The following is a 19868-nucleotide window of genomic DNA, read 5'->3' on the forward strand; positions in this document are numbered from 1 at the left end:
GATTGAGTATTGACGCATGTTATCTGAATGTTTGTATTAACCTTAATTTTTGTGCCCCTTTATTAATAAAACTTTTGAAAATAGTACCATTGGACTTCAACTGACATATCTATCTTTGCTGGTAAGTGAAATCAGTTACTGGTTTCGTAACAATGTTATGAGTTAGCTTCCTGAATTCACCTTGCATTTGAGTATTCCATGGCTCTGAGTAGGATACATGCAATATTTATACCGTTCCACCTCACCCTGAGTGGTTATGTACACATCCATAAATCAAAATGCATAGAATAGAAAGTAATGCATTCAGCTCAATAGAGTGTAAAGTTGAATTTTGCGGGAAACTACTATGTGATAACTTGATGTAAACCTTATTATTTTACTTACCACATCACTTAGAGTAGTATGCAACCGATTTTATGAGTGTGCTACCAATGTTGGAGGAGTTACTTTTAGTAACTTCAACTTTTTTACACAATGGAACATTACCGTTTACAGAACTTAACAAAGATATTTACTGTTCCACTCTAAATGTTAAGAGGTAGCTTCCTGAATTCACCTTGCATTTGAGTATTTCATGCCTCTGAGTAGGATACATGCAATATTTATACCGTTCCACCTCACCCTGAGTAGTTATGTACACATCCATAAATCAAAATGCATAGAATAGAAAGTAATGCATTCAGCTCAATAGAGTGTAGAGATGAATTTTGCGGGAAACTACTATGTGATAACTTGATGTAAACCTTATTATTTTGCTTACCATACGATTTAGAGTAGTATGCAACCAATTTTATGAGTGTGCTACCAAGATTGGAGAAGTTACTTTTAGTAACTTCAACTTTTTTATACAATGGAACATTACCGTTTACAGAACTAAACAAAGATATTTACTGTTCCACTCTAAATGTTAAGAGGTAGCTTCCTGAATTCACCTTCCATTTGAGTATTCCATGGCTCTGAGTAGGATACATGCAATATTTATACCGTTCCACCTCACCCTGAGTAGTTATGTACACATCCATAAATCAAAATGCATAGAATAGAAAGTAATGCATTCAGCTCAATAGAGTGTAGAGATGAATTTTGCGGGAAACTACTATGTGATAACTTGATGTAAACCTTATTATTTTGCTTACCATACGATTTAGAGTAGTATGCAACCAATTTTATGAGTGTGCTACCAAGGTTGGAGAAGTTACTTTTAGTAACTTCAACTTTTTTATACAATGGAACATTACCGTTTACAGAACTAAACAAAGATTTTTACTGTTACACTCTAAATGTTATGAGGTAGCTTCCTGAATTCACCTTGCATTTGAGTATTTCATGGCTCTGAGTAGGATACATGCAATATTTATACCGTTCCACCTCACCCTGAGTAGTTATGTACACATCCATTACTCAAAATGCATAGAATAGAAAGTAATGCATTCAGCTCAATAGAGTGTAAAGTTGAATTTTGCGGGAAACTACTATGTGATAACTTCATGTAAACCATATTATTTTGCTTACCATATGATTTAGAGTAGTATGCAACCGATTTTATGAGTGTGCTACCAATGTTGGAGAAGTTACTTTTAGTAACTTCAACTTTTTTACACAATGGAACATTACCGTTTACAGAACTAAACAAAGATATTTACTGTTCCACTCTAAATGTTAAGAGGTAGCTTCCTGAATTCACCTTGCATTTGAGTATTCCATGGCTCTGAGTAGGATACATGCAATATTTATACCGTTCCAGCTCACCCTGAGTGGTTATGTACACATCCATAAATCAAAATGCATAGAATAGGAAGTAATGCATTCAGCTCAATAGAGTGTAAAGTTGAATTTTGCGGGAAACTACTATGTGATAACTTGATGTAAACCTTATTATTTTACTTACCACATCACTTAGAGTAGTATGCAACCGATTTTATGAGTGTGTTACCAATGTTCGAGAAGTTACTTTTAGTAACTTCAACTTTTTTACACAAAGGAACATTACCGTTTACAGAACTTAACAAAGATATTTACTGTTCCACTCTAAATGTTAAGAGGTAGCTTCCTGAATTCACCTTGCATTTGAGTATCTCGTGCCTCTGAGTAGGATACATGCAATATTTATACCGTTCCACCTCACCCTGAGTAGTTATGTACACATCCATAAATCAAAATGCATAGAATAGAAAGTAATGCATTCAGCTCAATAGAGTGTAGAGATGAATTTTGCGGGAAACTACTATGTGATAACTTGATGTAAACCTTATTATTTTGCTTACCATACGATTTAGAGTAGTATGCAACCAATTTTATGAGTGTTCTACCAACGTTGGAGAAGTTACTTTTAGTAACTTCAACTTTTCTACACAATGGAACATTACCATTTACAGAACTAAACAAAGATATTTACTGTTCCACTCTAAATGTTATGAGGTAGCTTCCTGAATTCACCTTGCATTTGAGTATTTCATGGCTCTGAGTAGGATACATGCAATATTTATACCGTTCCACCTCACCCTGAGTAGTTATGTACACATCCATAACTCAAAATGCATAGAATAGAAAGTAATGCATTCAGCTCAATAGAGTGTAAAGTTGAATTTTGAGGGAAACTACTATGTGATAACTTCATGTAAACCATATTATTTTGCTTACCATATGATTTAGAGTAGTATGCAACCGATTTTATGAGTGTGCTACCAATGTTGGAGAAGTTACTTTTAGTAACTTCAACTTTTTTACACAATGGAACATTACCGTTTACAGAACTAAACTAAGATTTTTACTGTTCCACTCTAAATGTTATGAGTTAGCTTCCTGAATTCACCTTGCATTTGAGTATTCCATGGCTCTGAGTAGGATACATGCAATATTTATACCGTTCCAACTCACCCTGAGTGGTTATGTACACATCCATAAATCAAAATGCATAGAATAGAAAGTAATGCATTCAGCTCAATAGAGTGTAAAGTTGAATTTTGCGGGAAACTACTATGTGATAACTTGATGTAAACCTTATTATTTTACTTACCACATCACTTAGAGTAGTATGCAACCGATTTTATGAGTGTGCTACCAATGTTCGAGAAGTTACTTTTAGTAACTTCAACTTTTTTACACAATGGAACATTACGGTTTACAGAACTTAACAAAGATATTTACTGTTCCACTCTAAATGTTAAGAGGTAGCTTCCTGAATTCACCTTGCATTTGAGTATTTCATGGCTCTGATTAGGATACATGCAATATTTATACCGTTCCACCTCACCCTGAGTAGTTATGTACACATCCATAACTCAAAATGCATAGAATAGAAAGTAATGCATTCAGCTCAATAGAGTGTAGAGATGAATTTTGCGGGAAACTACTATGTGATAACTTGATGTAAACCTTATTATTTTGCTTACCATACGATTTAGAGTAGTATGCAACCGATTTTATGAGTGTGCTACCAATGTTGGAGAAGTTACTTTTAGTAACTTCAACTTTTTTACACAATGGAACATTACCGTTTACATAACTAAACAAAGATTTTTACTGTTCCACTCTAAATGTTATGAGGTAGCTTCCTGAATTCACCTTGCATTTGAGTATTCCATGGCTCTGAGTAGGATACATGCAATATTTATACCGTTTCACCTCACCCTGAGTGGTTATGTACACATCCATAAATCAACATGCATAGAATAGGAAGTAATGCATTCAGCTCAATAGAGTGTAAAGTTGAATTTTGCGGGAAACTACTATGTGATAACTTGATGTAAACCTTATTATTTTACTTACCACATCACTTAGAGTAGTATGCAACCGATTTTATGAGTGTGTTACCAATGTTCGAGAAGTTACTTTTAGTAACTTCAACTTTTCTACACAATGGAACATTACCATTTACAGAACTAAACAAAGATATTTACTGTTCCACTCTAAATGTTATGAGGTAGCTTCCTGAATTCACCTTGCATTTGAGTATTCCATGGCTCTGAGTAGGATACATGCAATATTTATACCGTTCCACCTCACCCTGAGTGGTTATGTACACATCCATAAATCAAAATGCATAGAATAGGAAGTAATGCATTCAGCTGAATAGAGTGTAAAGTTGAATTTTGCGGGAAACTACTATGTGATAACTTGATGTAAACCTTATTATTTTACTTACCACATCACTTAGAGTAGTATGCAACCGATTTTATGAGTGTGTTACCAATGTTCGAGAAGTTACTTTTAGTAACTTCAACTTTTTTACACAAAGGAACATTACCCTTTACAGAACTTAACAAAGATATTTACTGTTCCACTCTAAATGTTAAGAGGTAGCTTCCTGAATTCACCTTGCATTTGAGTATTTCATGCCTCTGAGTAGGATACATGCAATATTTATCCCGTTCCACCTCACCCTGAGTGGTTATGTACACATCCATAACTCAAAATGCATAGAATAGAAAGTAATGCATTCAGCTCAATAGAGTGTAGAGATGAATTTTGCGGGAAACTACTATGTGATAACTTGATGTAAACCTTATTATTTTACTTACCATACGATTTAGAGTAGTATGCAACCAATTTTATGAGTGTGCCTCCAAGGTTGGAGAAGTTAGTTTTAGTAACTTCAACTTTTCTACACAATGGAACATTACCATTTACAGAACTAAACAAAGATATTTACTGTTCCACTCTAAATGTTATGAGGTAGCTTCCTGAATTCACCTTGCATTTGAGTATTTCATGGCTCTGAGTAGGATACATGCAATATTTATACCGTTCCACCTCACCCTGAGTAGTTATGTACACATCCATAACTCAAAATGCATAGAATAGAAAGTAATGCATTCAGCTCAATAGAGTGTAAAGTTGAATTTTGAGGGAAACTACTATGTGATAACTTCATGTAAACCATATTATTTTGCTTACCATATGATTTAGAGTAGTATGCAACCGATTTTATGAGTGTGCTACCAATGTTGGAGAAGTTACTTTTAGTAACTTCAACTTTTTTACACAATGGAACATTACCGTTTACAGAACTAAACTAAGATTTTTACTGTTCCACTCTAAATGTTAAGAGGTAGCTTCCTGAATTCACCTTGCATTTGAGTATTTCATGCCTCTGAGTAGGATACATGCAATATTTATACCGTTCCACCTCACCCTGAGTAGTTGTGTACACATCCATAAATCAAAATGCATAGCATAGAAAGTAATGCATTCAGCTCAATAGAGTGTAGAGATGAATTTTGCGGGAAACTACTATGTGATAACTTGATGTAAACCTTATTATTTTGCTTACCATACGATTTAGAGTAGTATGCAACCAATTTTATGAGTGTGCTACCAAGATTGGAGAAGTTACTTTTAGTAACTTCAACTTTTTTATACAATGGAACATTACCGTTTACAGAACTAAACAAAGATATTTACTGTTCCACTCTAAATGTTAAGAGGTAGCTTCCTGAATTCACCTTCCATTTGAGTATTCCATGGCTCTGAGTAGGATACATGCAATATTTATACCGTTCCACCTCACCCTGAGTAGTTATGTACACATCCATAAATCAAAATGCATAGAATAGAAAGTAATGCATTCAGCTCAATAGAGTGTAGAGATGAATTTTGCGGGAAACTACTATGTGATAACTTGATGTAAACCTTATTATTTTGCTTACCATACGATTTAGAGTAGTATGCAACCAATTTTATGAGTGTGCTACCAAGGTTGGAGAAGTTACTTTTAGTAACTTCAACTTTTTTATACAATGGAACATTACCGTTTACAGAACTAAACAAAGATTTTTACTGTTACACTCTAAATGTTATGAGGTAGCTTCCTGAATTCACCTTGCATTTGAGTATTTCATGGCTCTGAGTAGGATACATGCAATATTTATACCGTTCCACCTCACCCTGATTAGTTATGTACACATCCATAACTCAAAATGCATAGAATAGAAAGTAATGCATTCAGCTCAATAGAGTGTAAAGTTGAATTTTGCGGGAAACTACTATGTGATAACTTCATGTAAACCATATTATTTTGCTTACCATATGATTTAGAGTAGTATGCAACCGATTTTATGAGTGTGCTACCAATGTTGGAGAAGTTACTTTTAGTAACTTCAACTTTTTTACACAATGGAACATTACCGTTTACAGAACTAAACAAAGATATTTACTGTTCCACTCTAAATGTTAAGAGGTAGCTTCCTGAATTCACCTTGCATTTGAGTATTCCATGGCTCTGAGTAGGATACATGCAATATTTATACCGTTCCAGCTCACCCTGAGTGGTTATGTACACATCCATAAATCAAAATGCATAGAATAGGAAGTAATGCATTCAGCTCAATAGAGTGTAAAGTTGAATTTTGCGGGAAACTACTATGTGATAACTTGATGTAAACCTTATTATTTTACTTACCACATCACTTAGAGTAGTATGCAACCGATTTTATGAGTGTGTTACCAATGTTCGAGAAGTTACTTTTAGTAACTTCAACTTTTTTACACAAAGGAACATTACCGTTTACAGAACTTAACAAAGATATTTACTGTTCCACTCTAAATGTTAAGAGGTAGCTTCCTGAATTCACCTTGCATTTGAGTATCTCGTGCCTCTGAGTAGGATACATGCAATATTTATACCGTTCCACCTCACCCTGAGTAGTTATGTACACATCCATAAATCAAAATGCATAGAATAGAAAGTAATGCATTCAGCTCAATAGAGTGTAGAGATGAATTTTGCGGGAAACTACTATGTGATAACTTGATGTAAACCTTATTATTTTGCTTACCATACGATTTAGAGTAGTATGCAACCAATTTTATGAGTGTTCTACCAACGTTGGAGAAGTTACTTTTAGTAACTTCAACTTTTCTACACAATGGAACATTACCATTTACAGAACTAAACAAAGATATTTACTGTTCCACTCTAAATGTTATGAGGTAGCTTCCTGAATTCACCTTGCATTTGAGTATTTCATGGCTCTGAGTAGGATACATGCAATATTTATACCGTTCCACCTCACCCTGAGTAGTTATGTACACATCCATAACTCAAAATGCATAGAATAGAAAGTAATGCATTCAGCTCAATAGAGTGTAAAGTTGAATTTTGAGGGAAACTACTATGTGATAACTTCATGTAAACCATATTATTTTGCTTACCATATGATTTAGAGTAGTATGCAACCGATTTTATGAGTGTGCTACCAATGTTGGAGAAGTTACTTTTAGTAACTTCAACTTTTTTACACAATGGAACATTACCGTTTACAGAACTAAACTAAGATTTTTACTGTTCCACTCTAAATGTTATGAGTTAGCTTCCTGAATTCACCTTGCATTTGAGTATTCCATGGCTCTGAGTAGGATACATGCAATATTTATACCGTTCCACCTCACCCTGAGTGGTTATGTACACATCCATAAATCAAAATGCATAGAATAGAAAGTAATGCATTCAGCTCAATAGAGTGTAAAGTTGAATTTTGCGGGAAACTACTATGTGATAACTTGATGTAAACCTTATTATTTTACTTACCACATCACTTAGAGTAGTATGCAACCGATTTTATGAGTGTGCTACCAATGTTCGAGAAGTTACTTTTAGTAACTTCAACTTTTTTACACAATGGAACATTACGGTTTACAGAACTTAACAAAGATATTTACTGTTCCACTCTAAATGTTAAGAGGTAGCTTCCTGAATTCACCTTGCATTTGAGTATTTCATGGCTCTGATTAGGATACATGCAATATTTATACCGTTCCACCTCACCCTGAGTAGTTATGTACACATCCATAACTCAAAATGCATAGAATAGAAAGTAATGCATTCAGCTCAATAGAGTGTAGAGATGAATTTTGCGGGAAACTACTATGTGATAACTTGATGTAAACCTTATTATTTTGCTTACCATACGATTTAGAGTAGTATGCAACCGATTTTATGAGTGTGCTACCAATGTTGGAGAAGTTACTTTTAGTAACTTCAACTTTTTTACACAATGGAACATTACCGTTTACATAACTAAACAAAGATTTTTACTGTTCCACTCTAAATGTTATGAGGTAGCTTCCTGAATTCACCTTGCATTTGAGTATTCCATGGCTCTGAGTAGGATACATGCAATATTTATACCGTTTCACCTCACCCTGAGTGGTTATGTACACATCCATAAATCAACATGCATAGAATAGGAAGTAATGCATTCAGCTCAATAGAGTGTAAAGTTGAATTTTGCGGGAAACTACTATGTGATAACTTGATGTAAACCTTATTATTTTACTTACCACATCACTTAGAGTAGTATGCAACCGATTTTATGAGTGTGTTACCAATGTTCGAGAAGTTACTTTTAGTAACTTCAACTTTTTTACACAAAGGAACTTTACCGTTTACAGAACTTAACAAAGATATTTACTGTTCCACTCTAAATGTTAAGAGGTAGCTTCCTGAATTCACCTTGCATTTGAGTATTTCATGCCTCTGAGTAGGATACATGCAATATTTATACCGTTCCACCTCACCCTGAGTAGTTATGTACACATCCATAAATCAAAATGCATAGAATAGAAAGTAATGCATTCAGCTCAATAGAGTGTAGAGATGAATTTTGTGGGAAACTACTATGTGATAACTTGATGTAAACCTTATTATTTTGCTTACCATACGATTTAGAGTAGTATGCAACCAATTTTATGAGTGTGCTACCAAGGTTGGAGAAGTTACTTTTAGTAACTTCAACTTTTCTACACAATGGAACATTACCGTTTACAGAACTAAACTAAGATTTTTACTGTTCCACTCTAAATGTTATGAGTTAGCTTCCTGAATTCACCTTGCATTTGAGTATTCCATGGCTCTGAGTAGGATACATGCAATATTTATACCGTTCCACCTCACCCTGAGTGGTTATGTACACATCCATAAATCAAAATGCATAGAATAGAAAGTAATGCATTCAGCTCAATAGAGTGTAAAGTTGAATTTTGCGGGAAACTACTATGTGATAACTTGATGTAAACCTTATTATTTTACTTACCACATCACTTAGAGTAGTATGCAACCGATTTTATGAGTGTGCTACCAATGTTGGAGGAGTTACTTTTAGTAACTTCAACTTTTTTACACAATGGAACATTACCGTTTACAGAACTTAACAAAGATATTTACTGTTCCACTCTAAATGTTAAGAGGTAGCTTCCTGAATTCACCTTGCATTTGAGTATTTCATGCCTCTGAGTAGGATACATGCAATATTTATACCGTTCCACCTCACCCTGAGTAGTTATGTACACATCCATAAATCAAAATGCATAGAATAGAAAGTAATGCATTCAGCTCAATAGAGTGTAGAGATGAATTTTGCGGGAAACTACTATGTGATAACTTGATGTAAACCTTATTATTTTGCTTACCATACGATTTAGAGTAGTATGCAACCAATTTTATGAGTGTGCTACCAAGATTGGAGAAGTTACTTTTAGTAACTTCAACTTTTTTATACAATGGAACATTACCGTTTACAGAACTAAACAAAGATATTTACTGTTCCACTCTAAATGTTAAGAGGTAGCTTCCTGAATTCACCTTCCATTTGAGTATTCCATGGCTCTGAGTAGGATACATGCAATATTTATACCGTTCCACCTCACCCTGAGTAGTTATGTACACATCCATAAATCAAAATGCATAGAATAGAAAGTAATGCATTCAGCTCAATAGAGTGTAGAGATGAATTTTGCGGGAAACTACTATGTGATAACTTGATGTAAACCTTATTATTTTGCTTACCATACGATTTAGAGTAGTATGCAACCAATTTTATGAGTGTGCTACCAAGGTTGGAGAAGTTACTTTTAGTAACTTCAACTTTTTTATACAATGGAACATTACCGTTTACAGAACTAAACAAAGATTTTTACTGTTACACTCTAAATGTTATGAGGTAGCTTCCTGAATTCACCTTGCATTTGAGTATTTCATGGCTCTGAGTAGGATACATGCAATATTTATAGCGTTCCACCTCACCCTGAGTAGTTATGTACACATCCATAACTAAAAATGCATAGAATAGAAAGTAATGCATTCAGCTCAATAGAGTGTAAAGTTGAATTTTGCGGGAAACTACTATGTGATAACTTCATGTAAACCATATTATTTTGCTTACCATATGATTTAGAGTAGTATGCAACCGATTTTATGAGTGTGCTACCAATGTTGGAGAAGTTACTTTTAGTAACTTCAACTTTTTTACACAATGGAACATTACCGTTTACAGAACTAAACAAAGATATTTACTGTTCCACTCTAAATGTTAAGAGGTAGCTTCCTGAATTCACCTTGCATTTGAGTATTCCATGGCTCTGAGTAGGATACATGCAATATTTATACCGTTCCAGCTCACCCTGAGTGGTTATGTACACATCCATAAATCAAAATGCATAGAATAGGAAGTAATGCATTCAGCTCAATAGAGTGTAAAGTTGAATTTTGCGGGAAACTACTATGTGATAACTTGATGTAAACCTTATTATTTTACTTACCACATCACTTAGAGTAGTATGCAACCGATTTTATGAGTGTGTTACCAATGTTCGAGAAGTTAATTTTAGTAACTTCAACTTTTTTACACAAAGGAACATTACCGTTTACAGAACTTAACAAAGATATTTACTGTTCCACTCTAAATGTTAAGAGTTAGCTTCCTGAATTCACCTTGCATTTGAGTATCTCGTGCCTCTGAGTAGGATACATGCAATATTTATACCGTTCCACCTCACCCTGAGTAGTTATGTACACATCCATAAATCAAAATGCATAGAATAGAAAGTAATGCATTCAGCTCAATAGAGTGTAGAGATGAATTTTGCGGGAAACTACTATGTGATAACTTGATGTAAACCTTATTATTTTGCTTACCATACGATTTAGAGTAGTATGCAACCAATTTTATGAGTGTTCTACCAACGTTGGAGAAGTTACTTTTAGTAACTTCAACTTTTCTACACAATGGAACATTACCATTTACAGAACTAAACAAAGATATTTACTGTTCCACTCTAAATGTTATGAGGTAGCTTCCTGAATTCACCTTGCATTTGAGTATTTCATGGCTCTGAGTAGGATACATGCAATATTTATACCGTTCCACCTCACCCTGAGTAGTTATGTACACATCCATAACTCAAAATGCATAGAATAGAAAGTAATGCATTCAGCTCAATAGAGTGTAAAGTTGAATTTTGAGGGAAACTACTATGTGATAACTTCATGTAAACCATATTATTTTGCTTACCATATGATTTAGAGTAGTATGCAACCGATTTTATGAGTGTGCTACCAATGTTGGAGAAGTTACTTTTAGTAACTTCAACTTTTTTACACAATGGAACATTACCGTTTACAGAACTAAACTAAGATTTTTACTGTTCCACTCTAAATGTTATGAGTTAGCTTCCTGAATTCACCTTGCATTTGAGTATTCCATGGCTCTGAGTAGGATACATGCAATATTTATACCGTTCCACCTCACCCTGAGTGGTTATGTACACATCCATAAATCAAAATGCATAGAATAGAAAGTAATGCATTCAGCTCAATAGAGTGTAAAGTTGAATTTTGCGGGAAACTACTATGTGATAACTTGATGTAAACCTTATTATTTTACTTACCACATCACTTAGAGTAGTATGCAACCGGTTTTATGAGTGTGCTACCAATGTTCGAGAAGTTACTTTTAGTAACTTCAACTTTTTTACACAATGGAACATTACGGTTTACAGAACTTAACAAAGATATTTACTGTTCCACTCTAAATGTTAAGAGGTAGCTTCCTGAATTCACCTTGCATTTGAGTATTTCATGGCTCTGATTAGGATACATGCAATATTTATACCGTTCCACCTCACCCTGAGTAGTTATGTACACATCCATAACTCAAAATGCATAGAATAGAAAGTAATGCATTCAGCTCAATAGAGTGTAGAGATGAATTTTGCGGGAAACTACTATGTGATAACTTGATGTAAACCTTATTATTTTGCTTACCATACGATTTAGAGTAGTATGCAACCGATTTTATGAGTGTGCTACCAATGTTGGAGAAGTTACTTTTAGTAACTTCAACTTTTTTACACAATGGAACATTACCGTTTACATAACTAAACAAAGATTTTTACTGTTCCACTCTAAATGTTAGGAGGTAGCTTCCTGAATTCACCTTGCATTTGAGTATTCCATGGCTCTGAGTAGGATACATGCAATATTTATACCGTTTCACCTCACCCTGAGTGGTTATGTACACATCCATAAATCAACATGCATAGAATAGGAAGTAATGCATTCAGCTCAATAGAGTGTAAAGTTGAATTTTGCGGGAAACTACTATGTGATAACTTGATGTAAACCTTATTATTTTACTTACCACATCACTTAGAGTAGTATGCAACCGATTTTATGAGTGTGTTACCAATGTTCGAGAAGTTACTTTTAGTAACTTCAACTTTTTTACACAAAGGAACATTACCGTTTACAGAACTTAACAAAGATATTTACTGTTCCACTCTAAATGTTAAGAGGTAGCTTCCTGAATTCACCTTGCATTTGAGTATTTCATGCCTCTGAGTAGGATACATGCAATATTTATACCGTTCCACCTCACCCTGAGTAGTTATGTACACATCCATAAATCAAAATGCATAGAATAGAAAGTAATGCATTCAGCTCAATAGAGTGTAGAGATGAATTTTGCGGGAAACTACTATGTGATAACTTGATGTAAACCTTATTATTTTGCTTACCATACGATTTAGAGTAGTATGCAACCAATTTTATGAGTGTGCTACCAAGGTTGGAGAAGTTACTTTTAGTAACTTCAACTTTTCTACACAATGGAACATTACCATTTACAGAACTAAACAAAGATATTTACTGTTCCACTCTAAATGTTATGAGGTAGCTTCCTGAATTTACCTTGCATTTGAGTATTTCATGGCTCTGAGTAGGATACATGCAATATTTATACCGTTCCACCTCACCCTGAGTGGTTATGTACACATCCATAACTCAAAATGCATAAAATAGAAAGTAATGCATTCAGCTCAATAGAGTGTAGAGATGAATTTTGCGGGAAACTACTATGTGATAACTTGATGTAAACCTTATTATTTTGCTTACCATACGATTTAGAGTAGTATGCAACCAATTTTATGAGTGTGCTACCAAGGTTGGACAAGTTAGTTTTAGTAACTTCAACTTTTTTATACAATGGAACATTACCGTTTACAGAACTAAACAAAGATATTTACTGTTCCACTCTAAATGTTAGGAGGTAGCCTCCTGAATTCACCTTGCATTTGAGTATTCCATGGCTCTGAGTAGGATACATGCAATATTTATACCGTTCCACCTCACCCTGAGTGGTTATGTACACATCCATAAATCAAAATGCATAGAATAGGAAGTAATGCATTCAGCTGAATAGAGTGTAAAGTTGAATTTTGCGGGAAACTACTATGTGATAACTTGATGTAAACCTTATTATTTTACTTACCACATCACTTAGAGTAGTATGCAACCGATTTTATGAGTGTGTTACCAATGTTCGAGAAGTTACTTTTAGTAACTTCAACTTTTTTACACAAAGGAACATTACCCTTTACAGAACTTAACAAAGATATTTACTGTTCCACTCTAAATGTTAAGAGGTAGCTTCCTGAATTCACCTTGTATTTGAGTATTTCATGCCTCTGAGTAGGATACATGCAATATTTATCCCGTTCCACCTCACCCTGAGTGGTTATGTACACATCCATAACTCAAAATGCATAGAATAGAAAGTAATGCATTCAGCTCAATAGAGTGTAGAGATGAATTTTGCGGGAAACTACTATGTGATAACTTGATGTAAACCTTATTATTTTACTTACCATACGATTTAGAGTAGTATGCAACCAATTTTATGAGTGTGCCTCCAAGGTTGGAGAAGTTAGTTTTAGTAACTTCAACTTTTTTATACAATGGAACATTACCGTTTACAGAACTAAACAAAAATATTTACTGTTCCACTCTAAATGTTAGGAGGTAGCTTCCTGAATTCACCTTGCATTTGAGTATTCCATGGCTCTGAGTAGGATACATGCAATATTTATACCGTTCCACCTCACCCTGAGTGGTTATGTACACATCCATAAATCAAAATGCATAGAATAGGAAGTAATGCATTCAGCTCAATAGAGTGTAGAGATGAATTTTGCGGGAAACTACTATGTGATAACTTGATGTAAACCTTATTATTTTGCTTACCATACGATTTAGAGTAGTATGCAACCAATTTTATGAGTGTGCTACCAAGGTTGGAGAAGTTACTTTTAGTAACTTCAACTTTTTTATACAATGGAACATTACCGTTTACAGAACTAAACAAAGATTTTTACTGTTACACTCTAAATGTTATGAGGTAGCTTCCTGAATTCACCTTGCATTTGAGTATTTCATGGCTCTGAGTAGGATACATGCAATATTTATACCGTTCCACCTCACCCTGATTAGTTATGTACACATCCATAACTCAAAATGCATAGAATAGAAAGTAATGCATTCAGCTCAATAGAGTGTAAAGTTGAATTTTGCGGGAAACTACTATGTGATAACTTCATGTAAACCATATTATTTTGCTTACCATATGATTTAGAGTAGTATGCAACCGATTTTATGAGTGTGCTACCAATGTTGGAGAAGTTACTTTTAGTAACTTCAACTTTTTTACACAATGGAACATTACCGTTTACAGAACTAAACAAAGATATTTACTGTTCCACTCTAAATGTTAAGAGGTAGCTTCCTGAATTCACCTTGCATTTGAGTATTCCATGGCTCTGAGTAGGATACATGCAATATTTATACCGTTCCAGCTCACCCTGAGTGGTTATGTACACATCCATAAATCAAAATGCATAGAATAGGAAGTAATGCATTCAGCTCAATAGAGTGTAAAGTTGAATTTTGCGGGAAACTACTATGTGATAACTTGATGTAAACCTTATTATTTTACTTACCACATCACTTAGAGTAGTATGCAACCGATTTTATGAGTGTGTTACCAATGTTCGAGAAGTTACTTTTAGTAACTTCAACTTTTTTACACAAAGGAACATTACCGTTTACAGAACTTAACAAAGATATTTACTGTTCCACTCTAAATGTTAAGAGGTAGCTTCCTGAATTCACCTTGCATTTGAGTATCTCGTGCCTCTGAGTAGGATACATGCAATATTTATACCGTTCCACCTCACCCTGAGTAGTTATGTACACATCCATAAATCAAAATGCATAGAATAGAAAGTAATGCATTCAGCTCAATAGAGTGTAGAGATGAATTTTGCGGGAAACTACTATGTGATAACTTGATGTAAACCTTATTATTTTGCTTACCATACGATTTAGAGTAGTATGCAACCAATTTTATGAGTGTTCTACCAACGTTGGAGAAGTTACTTTTAGTAACTTCAACTTTTTTACACAATGGAACATTACCGTTTACAGAACTAAACTAAGATTTTTACTGTTCCACTCTAAATGTTATGAGTTAGCTTCCTGAATTCACCTTGCATTTGAGTATTCCATGGCTCTGAGTAGGATACATGCAATATTTATACCGTTCCACCTCACCCTGAGTGGTTATGTACACATCCATAAATCAAAATGCATAGAATAGAAAGTAATGCATTCAGCTCAATAGAGTGTAAAGTTGAATTTTGCGGGAAACTACTATGTGATAACTTGATGTAAACCTTATTATTTTACTTACCACATCACTTAGAGTAGTATGCAACCGATTTTATGAGTGTGCTACCAATGTTCGAGAAGTTACTTTTAGTAACTTCAACTTTTTTACACAATGGAACATTACGGTTTACAGAACTTAACAAAGATATTTACTGTTCCACTCTAAATGTTAAGAGGTAGCTTCCTGAATTCACCTTGCATTTGAGTATTTCATGGCTCTGATTAGGATACATGCAATATTTATACCGTTCCACCTCACCCTGAGTAGTTATGTACACATCCATAACTCAAAATGCATAGAATAGAAAGTAATGCATTCAGCTCAATAGAGTGTAGAGATGAATTTTGCGGGAAACTACTATGTGATAACTTGATGTAAACCTTATTATTTTGCTTACCATACGATTTAGAGTAGTATGCAACCGATTTTATGAGTGTGCTACCAATGTTGGAGAAGTTACTTTTAGTAACTTCAACTTTTTTACACAATGGAACATTACCGTTTACATAACTAAACAAAGATTTTTACTGTTCCACTCTAAATGTTATGAGGTAGCTTCCTGAATTCACCTTGCATTTGAGTATTCCATGGCTCTGAGTAGGATACATGCAATATTTATACCGTTTCACCTCACCCTGAGTGGTTATGTACACATCCATAAATCAACATGCATAGAATAGGAAGTAATGCATTCAGCTCAATAGAGTGTAAAGTTGAATTTTGCGGGAAACTACTATGTGATAACTTGATGTAAACCTTATTATTTTACTTACCACATCACTTAGAGTAGTATGCAACCGATTTTATGAGTGTGTTACCAATGTTCGAGAAGTTACTTTTAGTAACTTCAACTTTTTTACACAAAGGAACTTTACCGTTTACAGAACTTAACAAAGATATTTACTGTTCCACTCTAAATGTTAAGAGGTAGCTTCCTGAATTCACCTTGCATTTGAGTATTTCATGCCTCTGAGTAGGATACATGCAATATTTATACCGTTCCACCTCACCCTGAGTAGTTATGTACACATCCATAAATCAAAATGCATAGAATAGAAAGTAATGCATTCAGCTCAATAGAGTGTAGAGATGAATTTTGTGGGAAACTACTATGTGATAACTTGATGTAAACCTTATTATTTTGCTTACCATACGATTTAGAGTAGTATGCAACCAATTTTATGAGTGTGCTACCAAGGTTGGAGAAGTTACTTTTAGTAACTTCAACTTTTCTACACAATGGAACATTACCGTTTACAGAACTAAACTAAGATTTTTACTGTTCCACTCTAAATGTTATGAGTTAGCTTCCTGAATTCACCTTGCATTTGAGTATTCCATGGCTCTGAGTAGGATACATGCAATATTTATACCGTTCCACCTCACCCTGAGTGGTTATGTACACATCCATAAATCAAAATGCATAGAATAGAAAGTAATGCATTCAGCTCAATAGAGTGTAAAGTTGAATTTTGCGGGAAACTACTATGTGATAACTTGATGTAAACCTTATTATTTTACTTACCACATCACTTAGAGTAGTATGCAACCGATTTTATGAGTGTGCTACCAATGTTGGAGGAGTTACTTTTAGTAACTTCAACTTTTTTACACAATGGAACATTACCGTTTACAGAACTTAACAAAGATATTTACTGTTCCACTCTAAATGTTAAGAGGTAGCTTCCTGAATTCACCTTGCATTTGAGTATTTCATGCCTCTGAGTAGGATACATGCAATATTTATACCGTTCCACCTCACCCTGAGTAGTTATGTACACATCCATAAATCAAAATGCATAGAATAGAAAGTAATGCATTCAGCTCAATAGAGTGTAGAGATGAATTTTGCGGGAAACTACTATGTGATAACTTGATGTAAACCTTATTATTTTGCTTACCATACGATTTAGAGTAGTATGCAACCAATTTTATGAGTGTGCTACCAAGATTGGAGAAGTTACTTTTAGTAACTTCAACTTTTTTATACAATGGAACATTACCGTTTACAGAACTAAACAAAGATATTTACTGTTCCACTCTAAATGTTAAGAGGTAGCTTCCTGAATTCACCTTCCATTTGAGTATTCCATGGCTCTGAGTAGGATACATGCAATATTTATACCGTTCCACCTCACCCTGAGTAGTTATGTACACATCCATAAATCAAAATGCATAGAATAGAAAGTAATGCATTCAGCTCAATAGAGTGTAGAGATGAATTTTGCGGGAAACTACTATGTGATAACTTGATGTAAACCTTATTATTTTGCTTACCATACGATTTAGAGTAGTATGCAACCAATTTTATGAGTGTGCTACCAAGGTTGGAGAAGTTACTTTTAGTAACTTCAACTTTTTTATACAATGGAACATTACCGTTTACAGAACTAAACAAAGATTTTTACTGTTACACTCTAAATGTTATGAGGTAGCTTCCTGAATTCACCTTGCATTTGAGTATTTCATGGCTCTGAGTAGGATACATGCAATATTTATAGCGTTCCACCTCACCCTGAGTAGTTATGTACACATCCATAACTAAAAATGCATAGAATAGAAAGTAATGCATTCAGCTCAATAGAGTGTAAAGTTGAATTTTGCGGGAAACTACTATGTGATAACTTCATGTAAACCATATTATTTTGCTTACCATATGATTTAGAGTAGTATGCAACCGATTTTATGAGTGTGCTACCAATGTTGGAGAAGTTACTTTTAGTAACTTCAACTTTTTTACACAATGGAACATTACCGTTTACAGAACTAAACAAAGATATTTACTGTTCCACTCTAAATGTTAAGAGGTAGCTTCCTGAATTCACCTTGCATTTGAGTATTCCATGGCTCTGAGTAGGATACATGCAATATTTATACCGTTCCAGCTCACCCTGAGTGGTTATGTACACATCCATAAATCAAAATGCATAGAATAGGAAGTAATGCATTCAGCTCAATAGAGTGTAAAGTTGAATTTTGCGGGAAACTACTATGTGATAACTTGATGTAAACCTTATTATTTTACTTACCACATCACTTAGAGTAGTATGCAACCGATTTTATGAGTGTGTTACCAATGTTCGAGAAGTTAATTTTAGTAACTTCAACTTTTTTACACAAAGGAACATTACCGTTTACAGAACTTAACAAAGATATTTACTGTTCCACTCTAAATGTTAAGAGTTAGCTTCCTGAATTCACCTTGCATTTGAGTATCTCGTGCCTCTGAGTAGGATACATGCAATATTTATACCGTTCCACCTCACCCTGAGTAGTTATGTACACATCCATAAATCAAAATGCATAGAATAGAAAGTAATGCATTCAGCTCAATAGAGTGTAGAGATGAATTTTGCGGGAAACTACTATGTGATAACTTGATGTAAACCTTATTATTTTGCTTACCATACGATTTAGAGTAGTATGCAACCAATTTTATGAGTGTTCTACCAACGTTGGAGAAGTTACTTTTAGTAACTTCAACTTTTCTACACAATGGAACATTACCATTTACAGAACTAAACAAAGATATTTACTGTTCCACTCTAAATGTTATGAGGTAGCTTCCTGAATTCACCTTGCATTTGAGTATTTCATGGCTCTGAGTAGGATACATGCAATATTTATACCGTTCCACCTCACCCTGAGTAGTTATGTACACATCCATAACTCAAAATGCATAGAATAGAAAGTAATGCATTCAGCTCAATAGAGTGTAAAGTTGAATTTTGAGGGAAACTACTATGTGATAACTTCATGTAAACCATATTATTTTGCTTACCATATGATTTAGAGTAGTATGCAACCGATTTTATGAGTGTGCTACCAATGTTGGAGAAGTTACTTTTAGTAACTTCAACTTTTTTACACAATGGAACATTACCGTTTACAGAACTAAACTAAGATTTTTACTGTTCCACTCTAAATGTTATGAGTTAGCTTCCTGAATTCACCTTGCATTTGAGTATTCCATGGCTCTGAGTAGGATACATGCAATATTTATACCGTTCCACCTCACCCTGAGTGGTTATGTACACATCCATAAATCAAAATGCATAGAATAGAAAGTAATGCATTCAGCTCAATAGA

Source organism: Hemitrygon akajei, chromosome 6, assembly GCF_048418815.1.
Source record: "Hemitrygon akajei chromosome 6, sHemAka1.3, whole genome shotgun sequence".
Lineage (NCBI taxonomy): Eukaryota > Metazoa > Chordata > Chondrichthyes > Myliobatiformes > Dasyatidae > Hemitrygon > Hemitrygon akajei.